The sequence below is a fragment of the Durio zibethinus genome, chromosome 15 (assembly GCF_047325235.1).
Source record: "Durio zibethinus cultivar Kanyao isolate XHJ-2024 chromosome 15, ASM4732523v1, whole genome shotgun sequence".
Lineage (NCBI taxonomy): Eukaryota > Viridiplantae > Streptophyta > Magnoliopsida > Malvales > Malvaceae > Durio > Durio zibethinus.
The window spans coordinates 18,439,793-18,453,549 of NC_143176.1; positions in this window are offsets into that span (position 1 = coordinate 18,439,793).

Below are 13,757 nucleotides of genomic sequence, written 5' to 3' on the forward strand. Positions count from 1 at the left end.
TGCCACTCTTAATGGCATTTTCATTAATTTTTATAAAATTACCATATTAGCAAAGTTTTTCATTGTATTTTCTATCATCTTTTCATAATAAATAGATTTCAAAGTATTTACAAACAGCATTGTGGTCTTTTTTTCAATCAAAGGTGGCTGAACTTGAGTAGCTATATCTTTTCACCTCTGGGTATACTTTTTAAATGATTCAGTCGTCTTTGTCTCCTTATTTAGTAAGGATAGACGATCAGGAGTTAAATCATGATATGTTGATACTGACTAATAAAGTTACGGGCCATATCACTCTAGGACTGAATGCAAGTCCTGTCCAACTGGACATAGCACCTAGTAGTAGAGTCAGTAAGGCTATCTTGGAATACATGCATTAACAATTCTTATTATTAGCATAGGTAGTCGTTTTTCAATAGTATATGGTAACATGGGTCTTTGGGTATTTTGTACCATTAAAAATTTTAAACTTTGGCACTTTGAATTTTAAAGGAATAATAATATTCAAGACTAAACAGAGCCCAGCAGCATCCATAAAACCATAAAAACCAATTCCCTCTACTGTTCGTAACCTTTTTTCAAGCAAATTAATCTTCTAGTCAACTTTTTAGCCTTCTAAAGTCTCCTTCCCCTTAAACCTCAACTTCTCTTTCTCTTCTGAATCATCCAAGTTGGGGATTGGTATCGATTCTACTATTTTTTTAGTAAAAATAAGATTTACATAACACTGGTAAAGCCTTAGATTTAAAGTTGGTGACATTCTGAGATATCTATATCTTATAAGATATGTGAACTATTGTGGTGCTAGATCTTACGTGGATTAGGGTTGATGCGGTTTAAAACCAAAAAGATACAAAGGGTCAGCCATCTTTTGTGAGAGATAGTCTTAGGGCTAGTATTTTCTTCTATACCTTTTTCCTTGTTCAATTTATTCAAGGATTTCAAAATCTTACTCAACTCCCTTTCTAGCTTTTCTTAAGCTTTCTCTATCCTCTCGAGACAATTGAAACTTTCTTGTTCCATTTGTCTGGCTTGAGGTTTTGTAGTGTATTGGTGAGTCAATTGTGTAGGGTTTTTGCTTGGTGGAGCTATCTTTGAATCTTGAGTTCCATAATTACATTATTAGAAATGCTATGCTTTGTGTTTGATATTTCAATGCATGCATGGAATGTAAATTTTCATAGATGAGATCTAATAAGTGACAAATATTTCATATATGAAATGATGCAAATACATAATGTGAAATATGACAATGAAAATGATGCATGATATGATAATGTAAGCACTAATTGAACTGATGCAAATGCACAAAGTCAAGCAAATAAACTAGTTAGATCATAAATTGTTCCTTTTTGTGAAATAATTTTATGATACATCTATCAATGGGTAGGAAAGGTTTTATCTTAAAACTGGCCTCTTAAGTGTTGATTAGATGTAGGGTTAGGTGATTTTTATCACTAAAGGTTCTTAAATTGTTCCTTACATCATTGTCCATCACAAACTACTAAAGCATTCCAATCCTCACCCATCACAAGTTACTTACGGAAAGGATTCAATTTGAGTGAGAGTATTTTGCTAGCCATTATGGAGATTATCTTCTCACGAGAGCATAAGTACTTTACTCCCTTCTAAGAAGGATAGAGCCCGGGTATAGAGCTCATGTAATGCAAATGCATGTGATAGTGTGTGTGTGAAAGAACATATAATTGTCAACCATAATAAATCAAATGAGAGACAAAAAAGAAAAAAAATTAGTAAACAAATAATTACAATTCAAAACCATTATATCAAAGGATAGGATAAAATTAAAATGTTATGGCCTGACTCTCTATAGCAGTCCCCAGTGGAGTTGCTAAACTATCATGATATATAGATCTGAAAATCTATAGCTAGACTTAACAAATGGAGTCGGCACCAATCTTTTTACTAGGTGTGATTGACCACCTAATGAATCTATCTCTTTAAAGAATTCCTAAGCTTGACTAAGGGTCCCTAAAAGAATAAGTTCGGGTCTATTAACCAGAATAGGGTTCGTGAGTTTGATTACATATGAAGGAGGTTATAGCACCCCTACATGCCCATCCAAAGGATTATACCATTTTATTTTAAATTTATCCTAAGGTCTTGATTCTAATAAATTTTTATGTTGAAAATTGGAAATAATTCTTAAAATTCTCCATCAATCGGATAAAATTCTTAAAAATATTTTGTTACCTCAAGAGTATTTAAGAATCTCATTTGTTTTCTTGAAGAAATTCCATCGTCGAAAAAAAGTTTAATTTTTTTTTTGTTTTTATTGAAAATATACCTAATTATTCCACCATTTGGGCTAAATTAGAAATATTTTCTCTTTTTAATTTTTAAATTTCTCACCATTTGGGCCTACTTAGAAATTTTTCTTGTTTTTTTTTTTTTTATCTTTGGAAAGAAAATAATATGACAATTATTTTCATTGAAATTTCATTTAAATTCTTCCACCATTTGGGACAAATTTAAAGAAAATTTTCACCAAGAGATTTCTTAGAAATTTATCATTTGAAATTTCTAAGATTTTCATCATTGGATAATTGTCAAATATTTTCAACCAAAAATTTTATTTTTCTTATTATTTTTTTTTCTTTTTCGTTTAAAAATAAATATTAACTATTGTTATTGAAATTTTCTCTAAATTATTCCACCGTCATAACGTATAGATTCGTGGATTTATCGTTAGACATGGATTAAAGGACTCACCACCAATCTTTTTTGTTTAAGTGTGATTGACCACCTAAAGCATATTTTGATCCATGAAACCAGATATTAAGTTAGGGAGTTGGTTACGCATGGGAAAGGTTATAGCACCCCTACAATGCCCATCCGAATAATAGTACCAGTTTGATTCCAAATTATCCAGGTCTTGATCATATTTGTAATTTATCGAATTAATTTAATATTGAAAATCAATCTTAAAATTGTCTCAATAGTTTGGTAGCAATTTAAGATAATTTTCTCACCTCAAGAGTATTTATAGAGACTAGTGTCCCACTATGAAAAGGCTCCATCGTCGGATTTATTAATATATTTTTATTAAGAAAAATTAATAAAGTTTCTTAATAGTTTGATAAGACCCAAAAATAATCCTCCAATAGTTTAGAGGATAAAAAAATATCTTTCATTTTTTATTTTTTATTTTTTTGAAAAGAAAACAATTTATAAAATTTTTCAATAGTTTGATGGATTCCATTTAAAAAATTAACTCATGAAAATTCTTTAATAGTTTGGTAGAATTTACTGTGTAGGGATTTTTATTCGAAATTTTTTTTTGAAAGGATATTTATTTTTTGAAGACTTTATTTGAAAAGATTTTCCTTTTTTTTTACTTGCTTTATAGAATCACTTTTCTTTTTCTTTTTTAGAAAATTTATTTACTTTTAGAAATAAATGGCAGAAATAGAATTTCTTAAAAATAGAACCCGAAAAATAATATATAAAAAAATAAAATGGGTTAAAAATAAAATAAAATCAAATCAAAAATAAAATGAAAGAAAAAAACATGTGATCAGGTCGGGTCAAAATATGGGTCAACGCGCAGGTTGCCGAGTCAGAGCACAGATCTTAGGCTACCTAAAATGACATCGTCTTGGCCTTGTATAAAAGCTAACCCCAGGGTTTTTGCTACAGAATCCCCTCTGCTCCCTCTCTCTCTAGACCGAGAAGCTCTAAGTTCTCTATAATATTCCCCTAAGAAATCCACTGAAAACTTTAATTGAAAACTAAGAATTCCATCGATTTTTAGAAAAATCGTCGAGAAATTCAACCGAAAACTAGAAACCTATCGGTTTCTAGAAAGTTGGCCGGAATATGGCTACAAAATTCAATCGGTCATCGAAAACTTCGCCAAAAAATTCAAACCTTTATAAAAAAAATTCATCTCAACCCAAAAAAACCCAAAAATATCCATAAAGACATAGATTTCTTCCATTTTTTTTAGATTTCTCCCAAATTTTGCTCCGATCACTCCCATAATAGTCTAGAAACCTAAAATCAAACCCACAACTTCATATTGAACCCAAAATCCCAAAATTAAATTCTCAGAATACCCTAATTGCCCAAAATTTTCCAAACCCTTTTCCCTTAAAATTTCTGTGTGTTTGTCCTCTGTAAATCTAGTCCAATTTATAGGCAGTTTTAGGATCAATTTTAGGAAACGAACAGAATCAACCTCATGCTTGAATCTTGGGATTGCATTCTATCTAATGTGATTTTTGGTCCAAAATTTTTGCACTTGTGTTGATTGAACTTTGACCAAGGGATTCTGATCTTAATTCCCTTTCCTGTTCATGTGCTGATCAGAACAAAAAAGGAAAAAAAAAGAAAAAAAGGAAAAAATGAAAATAAAATAATAATAATAATAATAATAATCATCATATAGTAATAATAATAATAATGACATTAATAATGATATAACACAATACCATATAATATATACTATAATAACAAAAATATAAAGGAAATAAGTCCAATTAGGCCCGAACATAAATGGGAATCTACAGCTCCCCCTCTTTGCACATATTTATTAGAAAGGGATATTGCAAAGACCTAGATACCCCCTATATTCGAGTCAAATCAGAAATGATCTGTAAATCCAAAAATGATCTGGACTGAGTTAAGATCGGATGACCAGGACAAAACCACAAGTCAAAGTGAAGCGATCAAGACTAAGTCGAGGCAAAAAATGACTGGAACGAAACCACGAATCATGAGAAATAATCTAGACTGAGCCAAGATCAGATGATTGGGATAAAATTATGAGTCAAAATAAAGCGACCAAGATCAAGTCGAGGTAAAAAATGTGAAATAAAATCACGAATCATGAGAAATAATCTGGACTGAGCTAAAATTAGATAATCAAAACGAAACCACGAGTCGAAATGAAGCGACCAAGATTGAGTCGAGGTCAAAAATGATCTGAACAAAATCACGAGTCGAAATAAAGTGACCAAGATTGAGTTGAAGTAAAAAATGATCGGGATAAAACCAAGAATGATCTAAACTGAGCCAAGATCAAGTGACCTAGATAAAACCACGAATCGTGAGAAATGATTTGGAATGAGTCAAGATCAAGTGACTGAGATAAAATCAAGAGTCAAACTAAAATGACCCAGACCGAGTTTAGATCGACTAGGATGAAACCATAAATCATAAGAAATTATCCGGATTGAGCCAAGATCAAGTGAATGATATAAGTGCATGCCATACCTAGGATGCAAATGAAATATTAATTACGGTACTAAGGCTTCTACATTTTCATTTTTGCACACCTTTGGCAAAGAAACCATCCTTCATTAACCTGAATATTTAACTTTATCCTAAGGAAAACTATGGAAACTATTTTGCTTTTATTTTGAAAGAATTCATCTTTGGTCCTTATCTCCTTTAATCCTTCAAAGTAACACACAACATCTTATGACTTTGTTCAATTATTAATCATTATCCCAATTTCAAAGTGTGTGATGCAAGTTATGTACTTATTCCATTTATGGTAAGGTATAAAGATAAAGGACAAATTAGCAACATACAGAACAATAAGATTTATTCGGATAAATTATAAATGATGGTATATAAACAATAAGAAAATGTACAAGAATGGCTATTTAGGGTAACAATGCCCTAAGAAAAATGATCAAATAACTGTGATAACAACTCTTGGATCTTCTTCAAAGACTCAACCAAAATACGATGCCCCGACACTTCAAAGCTTTTTAAAATTCATTGTCTCTGGTATGCCTTCCAAGTGATGTTGTATTTTATTCATCCAAGTCTACTTTCATTCAATTTAAGTTGCCTCTCAAGGTTTTCAACTCAAAGCTTTTTCTTTGGGTCCAAGTCACATTTTCAAGTTTTCAAGTTGAACTCTTTTTTTTCTTGGGTTCAAGCCTCCCTTTCGGGTTTTCAACTTGAACTCCTCTTTTTTTTTTTGGGTTTAAGCCTCTTTTTTTAGTTTTCAACTTGAACACCCTTTTTTTTTTTTAGGGTTAAGCAAAGTACTTCTTCACAGTATCAAAATTCACAAGATTAGGAAGTTTAATTCTATCTATTTCTGACAAAATTAAGGTTCCTCTCAAAAAAGCTCTCTTTACCACATATGGTCATTCTCAATTCGAAGTCCATTTTCCCCTATCATCATGCCAACCTAGAAGAATTATTTTCAATACTAACTCTCCTTCTCGAAATTGATAAGGTCTGACCTTCTTATTGTGAGCTTTCATCATTCTTTTTTGGTATAATTGGCCATGACAAAGTGCCACTAATCTTTTTTCTTTAATGAAGTTTAATTATTCATTTCACTCTTAGACCCGTTCAACTTCTTTTAATCCCACTTCCCTTAGAACTCTTAGGGATAATATCTTTACTGCTATTGATAATATAGCTTTCATCCCATAAACCAAGGAAAAAGAGTTGCTCTAATAAAAGTACACATGAAAGTTTGATATGCATATAGGGCAAAAGGTAATTTCTCATGCCAGTTCTTATATGTTTCGATTATCTTCTCTAGAATCTTTTGGATGTTCTTGTTAGCAACTTCCACTACCTCATTCATTTTTGGACTATATGGAACTGAATTTTGGTGTTTAATCTTGAACTAAATGCATACTTCTTGCATTATCTCGCTATTCAAATTTTTTGCATTATCTGAGATGATTCTTTTTGGAAGCCCATATCTATAAAATTATTTCTCTTTTGATGAATTTACAAACCATTGATCTAGTCACAATTGCAAAACTCATTTAGTGAAGTAATCAATCATCAAAAAAATAAATCTATTCCCATTTGAGGCCTTTGGGGTGATGGGACTAATGACATCTATTCCCCACATGAAAAATGGCCAAGGTGGTGCTATAACATGTAAAGCACTAAGTGGAGCATGAATCTTGTCAACATAATTCTAGCATTTGTGGTATTTTTTAGCATAATCGATGCAATCTTTTTTCATTTTCAACCAATAATATCCAACTCGTATAACTTGTCTTGCCATTATATGCCCATTTGTATATGCTCCACATATGCCATTATGAACTTCCTTAATGATCCTTTTAGCCTCAGAGGCACCTACACAATGTAATAATACTTGGTCTTTGCCTCTTTTATACAAAATTTTCTCATCTAAAAAGAATCTCATAGCCAACCTTCTTAAAACTCTTTTATCACTGTCTGTTGCTTGATTTGGGTATTGCTAATTCTTTAGATATCGCATAATATCATGATACCAGGGGGGGCCATCTTCTTTCTTTTTCGAGTTGGCACAATGTACTGGTATATCCTTGATATCTAGTTTGATAGGCCAAATTTCAATAGTATCACCAATCTATACTATTGTAACTAAAGTAGCCAAGGCATCTGTAATTGATTTTCTTCACGAGGTAAGTGTTCAAATTGAATTTTTTTGAATTGTTTGCACAGCTCTAAGATGTATTTATGATAAGGGATGAGTTTTGAATCTCTTATTTCCCATTCACTTTTTACCTGATAAATGATGAGAGCTGAATCCTGAACACCTTTAACACTTTAATTTTCTTATCCAAAGCATCATGCAGTCCCATAACACAAGCCTCATATTCAACTACATTATTTGTGCAATTGAAGTTCAATCTTGCTGTAATAGGATAATAATGTTCTGTTGGAGATATTAAAACTACTATAATCCCATGCCTTATGGTATTGGCAGTCTCATCAAAATACATTCTCCATATATTTTCCTCGTCATTATCTTTTTCTGACCTCAAGATGGCCATTAATTCTTCATATGAAAAATCTAACTTCATAGGTTCGTAGTCATCAGTAGTTCTATCTAACAAAAATTCAGCAATGATGCTTCCTTTGATTGCTTTTTGGCTCACATACATTATGTCATATTCTGAGAGCATCACTTGCCATCTTGTAATTCTTCCTGATGGTGATGACTTTTCAAAATGTATTTGATGGGATCCAATTTGGCTATGAGCCAAGTTGCATGGTAAAGCATGTATTGCCTGAGTCTTTTAGTTATCCAAGTCAAAACAAAACATATTTTCTCCAGTGATGAATACTTGGACTCATACTCTGTGAATTTCTTAATCAGGTAATAAATAGCTCTCTATTTCTTACTAGATTCATCTTGTTGGCCCAGCACACATCTAATTGATTCTTCATGTACCATTATGTATAGGATCAATGGTTTTTTCAAAACAGATGGTGCTAATATTTGAAGGTTTGATAAGTATTGTTTAACATTATCAAAAGCTTCTTGACATTGTTTATTCCACTCACCGAGATTATTCTTTTGAAGGAGTTTGAAAATGGGATCACATTTAAAAGTGACTTGAGAAATAAATCGAGAGATATAGTTCAATCTACCTAAAAAGCCTCGAACTTTTTTTTGTGTGCGTAGAGGATACAAGTTTGAATGGCCCAAATTTTATCTAGGTCAACTTCTATTCCTCTTTCACTAACTATAAATCCTAAAAGCTTCCTTAACTTGGTTCTAAATGTACATTTAGCTCGATTCAGTTTAAGCTGAAACTTTTTCAACTTCTTAAATAATTTTTTGAAATTGACAACATGATCTTTTCCTTTTTGAGATTTAGTAATCATGTCATTCACATATACTTCAATCTCCTTATGCATCATATCATGGAAGAAGGTTACTATTACCCTCTAATAGGTTACCTCAATATTTTTCAATCCGAAAAGCATGACCTTGTAACAAAATGTTCCTCACATAATGATAAATGTGGTCTTTTCCATATCATCTTGGGTTATTTTTATCTGATTATAACTAAAGAATCCATTTATAAAAGAAAACACTACATGTCGGGCTGTATTATCTACTAGTATATCTATATGAGGTAAAGAAAAATTATCCTTTGAACTAGCTTTATTTAGATCTTGATAGTCTATACACATTTATACCTTTTTATCTTTCTTAGGGATAGGTACTATATTAGCCACCTATTCAAGATATTTGGCCACTTGCAGAAAGCCTACATCAAATTACTTTTTTACTTTCTCTTTGATTTTCAATAGCATCTCTGGTTTCATTCTTCTCAACCTTTGTTATACTGGTTTGCATTCTGGCTTCAATGGTAGCTTATGCTCCATTATTTCAGTGCTAAACCCAGGCATATCTTGATAGGACAAGGCAAATACTTTCATAAACTCTTGGAGTAAATCTTTTAACTGCTATCGGTTAACCGCTAAGAATGAAGTACAAATCTTGACTTTTTTCTTATTTTCAACATCACCTAAATTGATCAATTCAATAACTTCTTAATGAGGCTCAATAGACTTACTTTCCCACTTAATTAGCCTTATTAAATATGAAAAAAAAGTGTATTCCTCAGAATCTTCTTCAGTATCAAGTTCATCGGTATTAATTGAATTTTTAAAATTAAACCTTGGATCATTGTCATGGTTACCTTCACATTCATTTGGGGACCCAAAAGTTAATGGAATAGGAAATATTGGCAAGAAACTTTGATGAGATAATGAATGGAATGGAAGAAATTAACAAAATACATGCTCCTACTTTTATTGAAATAATGAAAAATAAAAAGCCTAAATATAAGAGTTCATCCCAATGCTTTTGGGCATAAGCAATTAGGAGATGTGATTACATTAAAGAAAGATTAGAAACAATAGGCATCCGAATGACCCTTCAATTTTAAAATTCATATCCAAGTGGGTAAGGGTAAACCAAAGGTTCCTCATTTTGACTTTCATTATCCACTGTACGAATGGATAACTTGGCAAAAGCTTCCTCATATTTTGGTTCTTATTTTATGTCCTCTTTAACTCCAGGGTTTATGTACCCTTTAAGAATGAAAGTTTCATTTAAGTAGGGAAAAATCATCAGTCCATTATTTGCCCTTCTGCTATTGTTTTACATTGCCTTAGTTTTATAACCTAATCCTGATCTACAACTATAATCCTCAATCTGCGGGAGCTCTCTTATCCTTTGAAGGTTTTTGCCCAAGCTGAACCCAATACTCCAACCCTTGTTGATTATCTAATTTATCATAATCTGATTGAATTTGAGTCATTCACCTACTACATTAATAGGCTCAAAAGATTTGTAAAAATATTCTAATTACTCTTCTACTACTTCCATATATGGGGCATTTATGGCTTGGATCACCAATAAATTTTTTTCTCCAGCCACAATCACTAGTTGTCCTTCTACATTGAATTTGATCTTTTTGATGCAATGAAAAAATAATGGTGCCTGCTTTGTGGATCTATGGCTTTCCCAATAAGCAACTATATAATAGGGATATATCCATGACTTGAAATTTTATGTTGAAGACACACGGCCCAATTTGTATAGGCAACTTAACATCCCCTAAGACTTCTTGCCTAGTCCTATCAAATGCTCAGACCACCATCTGACTATTTTGGATATGGGCCATGACAAAAAGGTAGTTTGGCCAAAATGGACACAAGCATAACATTAATTGCTGATCCATGACCTTAGCTACTATATGGCCTTTACATTTAACGGTGATGTGTAACACATTGGTGCTACTCTTACTTTTAGGCAAAATCTCATCATTGCTAAAAGAGATGTGATGTGGTACTACTAGATTTTCTACCAAGTAATTCATATACTCTACGGATACGTTATGGGCCACATAAGCCTAATTCAATACCTTTAACAAGGCATTACGATGTGGTTCAGAGTTCAAGAAAGGTGATAGTAGAGAAATTTTAGCTGACATCTTATTTAGTTACTCCACCATAGAATATTCACTATGCTTGATTAGCTTCAAAAACTCACAGGCTTTTTTTTCAGGTACAAACTTTGGGATTTTTTTTTGGGATCTCTAATTTAGTCTGCTTCTTTTTTTTATTTTCTCTAAAGTTTTTAGAGTATAACATTTTTTACTTTTAGTTATGCCTTTTACACATATTATATTGATAGTTTTACTTTCAGTATACCCTTTTGCTTTCTTTAAATCGTTACTTCACACTCATATCTCTAAGGCATTACTTTTTCATCTTTGTATAAAATGGATGTGAGACTTTGAAAGCTATTAGTTTGGGAACAAACTTATTCCCAACTGATTGTGGTTTCTTTTTATAGTATATGGTGATAGGTTTTGGCACCCATATGTCTGTCATAGCCACCCTAAAGTCTTTTAAGGCTTCTGACTCTTTATATAACTATATTTGGTAAGAGTTTATTAGCTTTTGAACTTTACCACAGAATTGCTTACAAACGTCAATTGAGTGTCCTGAAGCCCCGTTGTGATACTTACATCTTTGATTAGGGATGTATCTTTCCATACAAGTGCATGAAGCTATTGGATGTATGATTCCAACTTTATATAGGGCTTTATATAGCTGGTCAAATGGCATATTAACATTTTCTACCTTTTTTTTCACATGTTTTTCACCCGTATCGAAAGTATTGACTGTATGATTGACAAGGGATTACTGCTGACATTGAGTACTGAACTTTCACTAGTATCAAAGCTTATAAACCCCTTCTTAATTAGACTTCATACCCTATGCTTGAAGGATACATAGCTCTCAGTAAAGTGTTTTGCTACTCCAAAATGGTAATCACAGTGAGCATTAGAATCATACCATTTAGGGTAAAAAGGTTCAAGTTGTATAGTAGAGACTAAAGCAATTAGGTGGTTTTTATAAAGTTCTTAGTATAACTCAGTGTAACTTATGGGGATAGGGTCAAATGTAGGTTTTTCTTTATTTTGTGGTTCTCAGGCACCACTTGTTGCATCAACTGGGTGAGCAAGTGATCGTGGTGAAGACGGATAAAAAGGTTATATAGTCGGTTGATAAATAGATGCATGACTTGCTGTGTGATGATATGTGGGATAGATTGGTTGAGGGTAGCTTTTGAATTACTGCCTTTCAAGATTCCTAACTTGGGCCTCATTTTTTTCTTCTTATTTGCTCTTTTCGAAAGTTGTCCTCCTTCAAGCTTACCATTTTTAATGGTATTTTCAATGATCTCTCCCAAAATCACCATATTAGTAAAGTTCTTAGTCGTATTTCCTATCATTCTTTCATAATATGACAACTTTAAAGTACTCATAAATAGCACTATAGTTTTTTTTTGTCAAAGAAGGTTGTACCCGAGCAATTACATCTTGCTACATCTGGGCATATTACTTGAAGGATACAGATGTGCTTTTTCCATTCTTTGTAAAGAAAGATGGTCTGGGGCCATATCGATAATGTGATGATACTGATTAATAAAAGATCAGGTTAAATCTTTTGATGTTTTTATACGGGTCTCATCTAACTGGACATATCATCTTGCTGTAAACCTAGTTAAACTATCTTCAAAGATATGCATAAGTAGCTTTTCATTATTGGCATGTGTCACCATCTTACGATAATACATTGTGATATGTGTGATAGGGCACTTAATGCCATCATATGTTTTGAATTTTGGCACTTTGAATTTGGGCGGCATCATCACATTTGGTACTAAGCAAAGTCCTACTGTGTCTATGGATCTGTAGAAATCAATTTTTTTATGGCCTGTAATCTTTCTTTGAGCCTATTCATGGCCTGATTAGTTTTAAAATTTTTCAAAGGTGTAGCTATCAGTGGCTTTTCTTTCTTTTTTACTTCATCCAAAATAAGGAGTTGAATGGGCTCAACTGTTTTTTTTACAAAAACAAGATTATCATAACTCTGGATGTTCATGATTATGTGCATATGTCATTCCTGGATAATTATACTTTGGAAAAACTGCTTATAGAGGTTAGAATATTGGCTAGTTTGAGTTTGTTGTGGACCAAAATCTAGAGGATATGTTGACTTAGTAGCTTTTGATAAGGTATTTTCCTCTATTACTTTTCCTCTATTTACCTTTTTTAAGGCTTTCAGAATCTTGCTCAATTTTCCTTCCAGTACTTCTTAAGCCTTTTCTATCTTTTCAAGATGATTTGCATTGTCTTGCTCCATCTTCCTGGTTTTAGCCTGAGTATTGTATGGATGTGTAGCTATTTTTGCACTTTTGTACCATAATTAAAGATCAATAATGATGCTATGATAATGAATGAATGAATGAATGTGATGCAAATGCATGAAAAAGAAAAGAAAAGAAGGTATTTGCCCCTTAAAAATTTAATAAAATAAATTTTTCATTTATTCCATAGGAGTCTATTTTACATCAAATATAACACTGTCCCCCTATAAAAATGCTTAACTTGCTCATATTAGTCTTTAGCCCCCTCAATGAAGTTTAATAGTCTCTGTCTATGCTCTTCTACTAGTGTAATCGAAGCTCTCAATGCCTCAACCCTTTCTACCATCTTACCTGATTTGATCATTGTTTTGCCTATTTGAGCTGTGAAGTGCTTTATGTATCTTTATCTTTCTAACCCTTCTCTTTTGCTACACCACACCTGAAAGATAACTTTTGTGCTTTTTTATGAGGGTTCTGACACGATCTTCTTGTTTATTCAACTTCAGTGTCAGAGTTAGAATATATTTTAAAAGCATTTCTTTTTCTGTTGAACTTCTTCAAAATCATCTTCTATTTGTGCACATTCTTTTTTTAACTCTTCATTCTCATGAGTTAGATCTGTGTTGTTTATTTCTTTGGCTTACACTTGTATACACAACCTTTTGTATTCTTATTATAGCTTCTTCAATTCCTTAAGGGCATCATCCCATTTTTTGATAACTTTCTGGGCCCTGTTGTATTCCTTAAAAATCTTGTGGACTTGAATTTTTGATCTTTATGCTTTGTTCTGCCATTG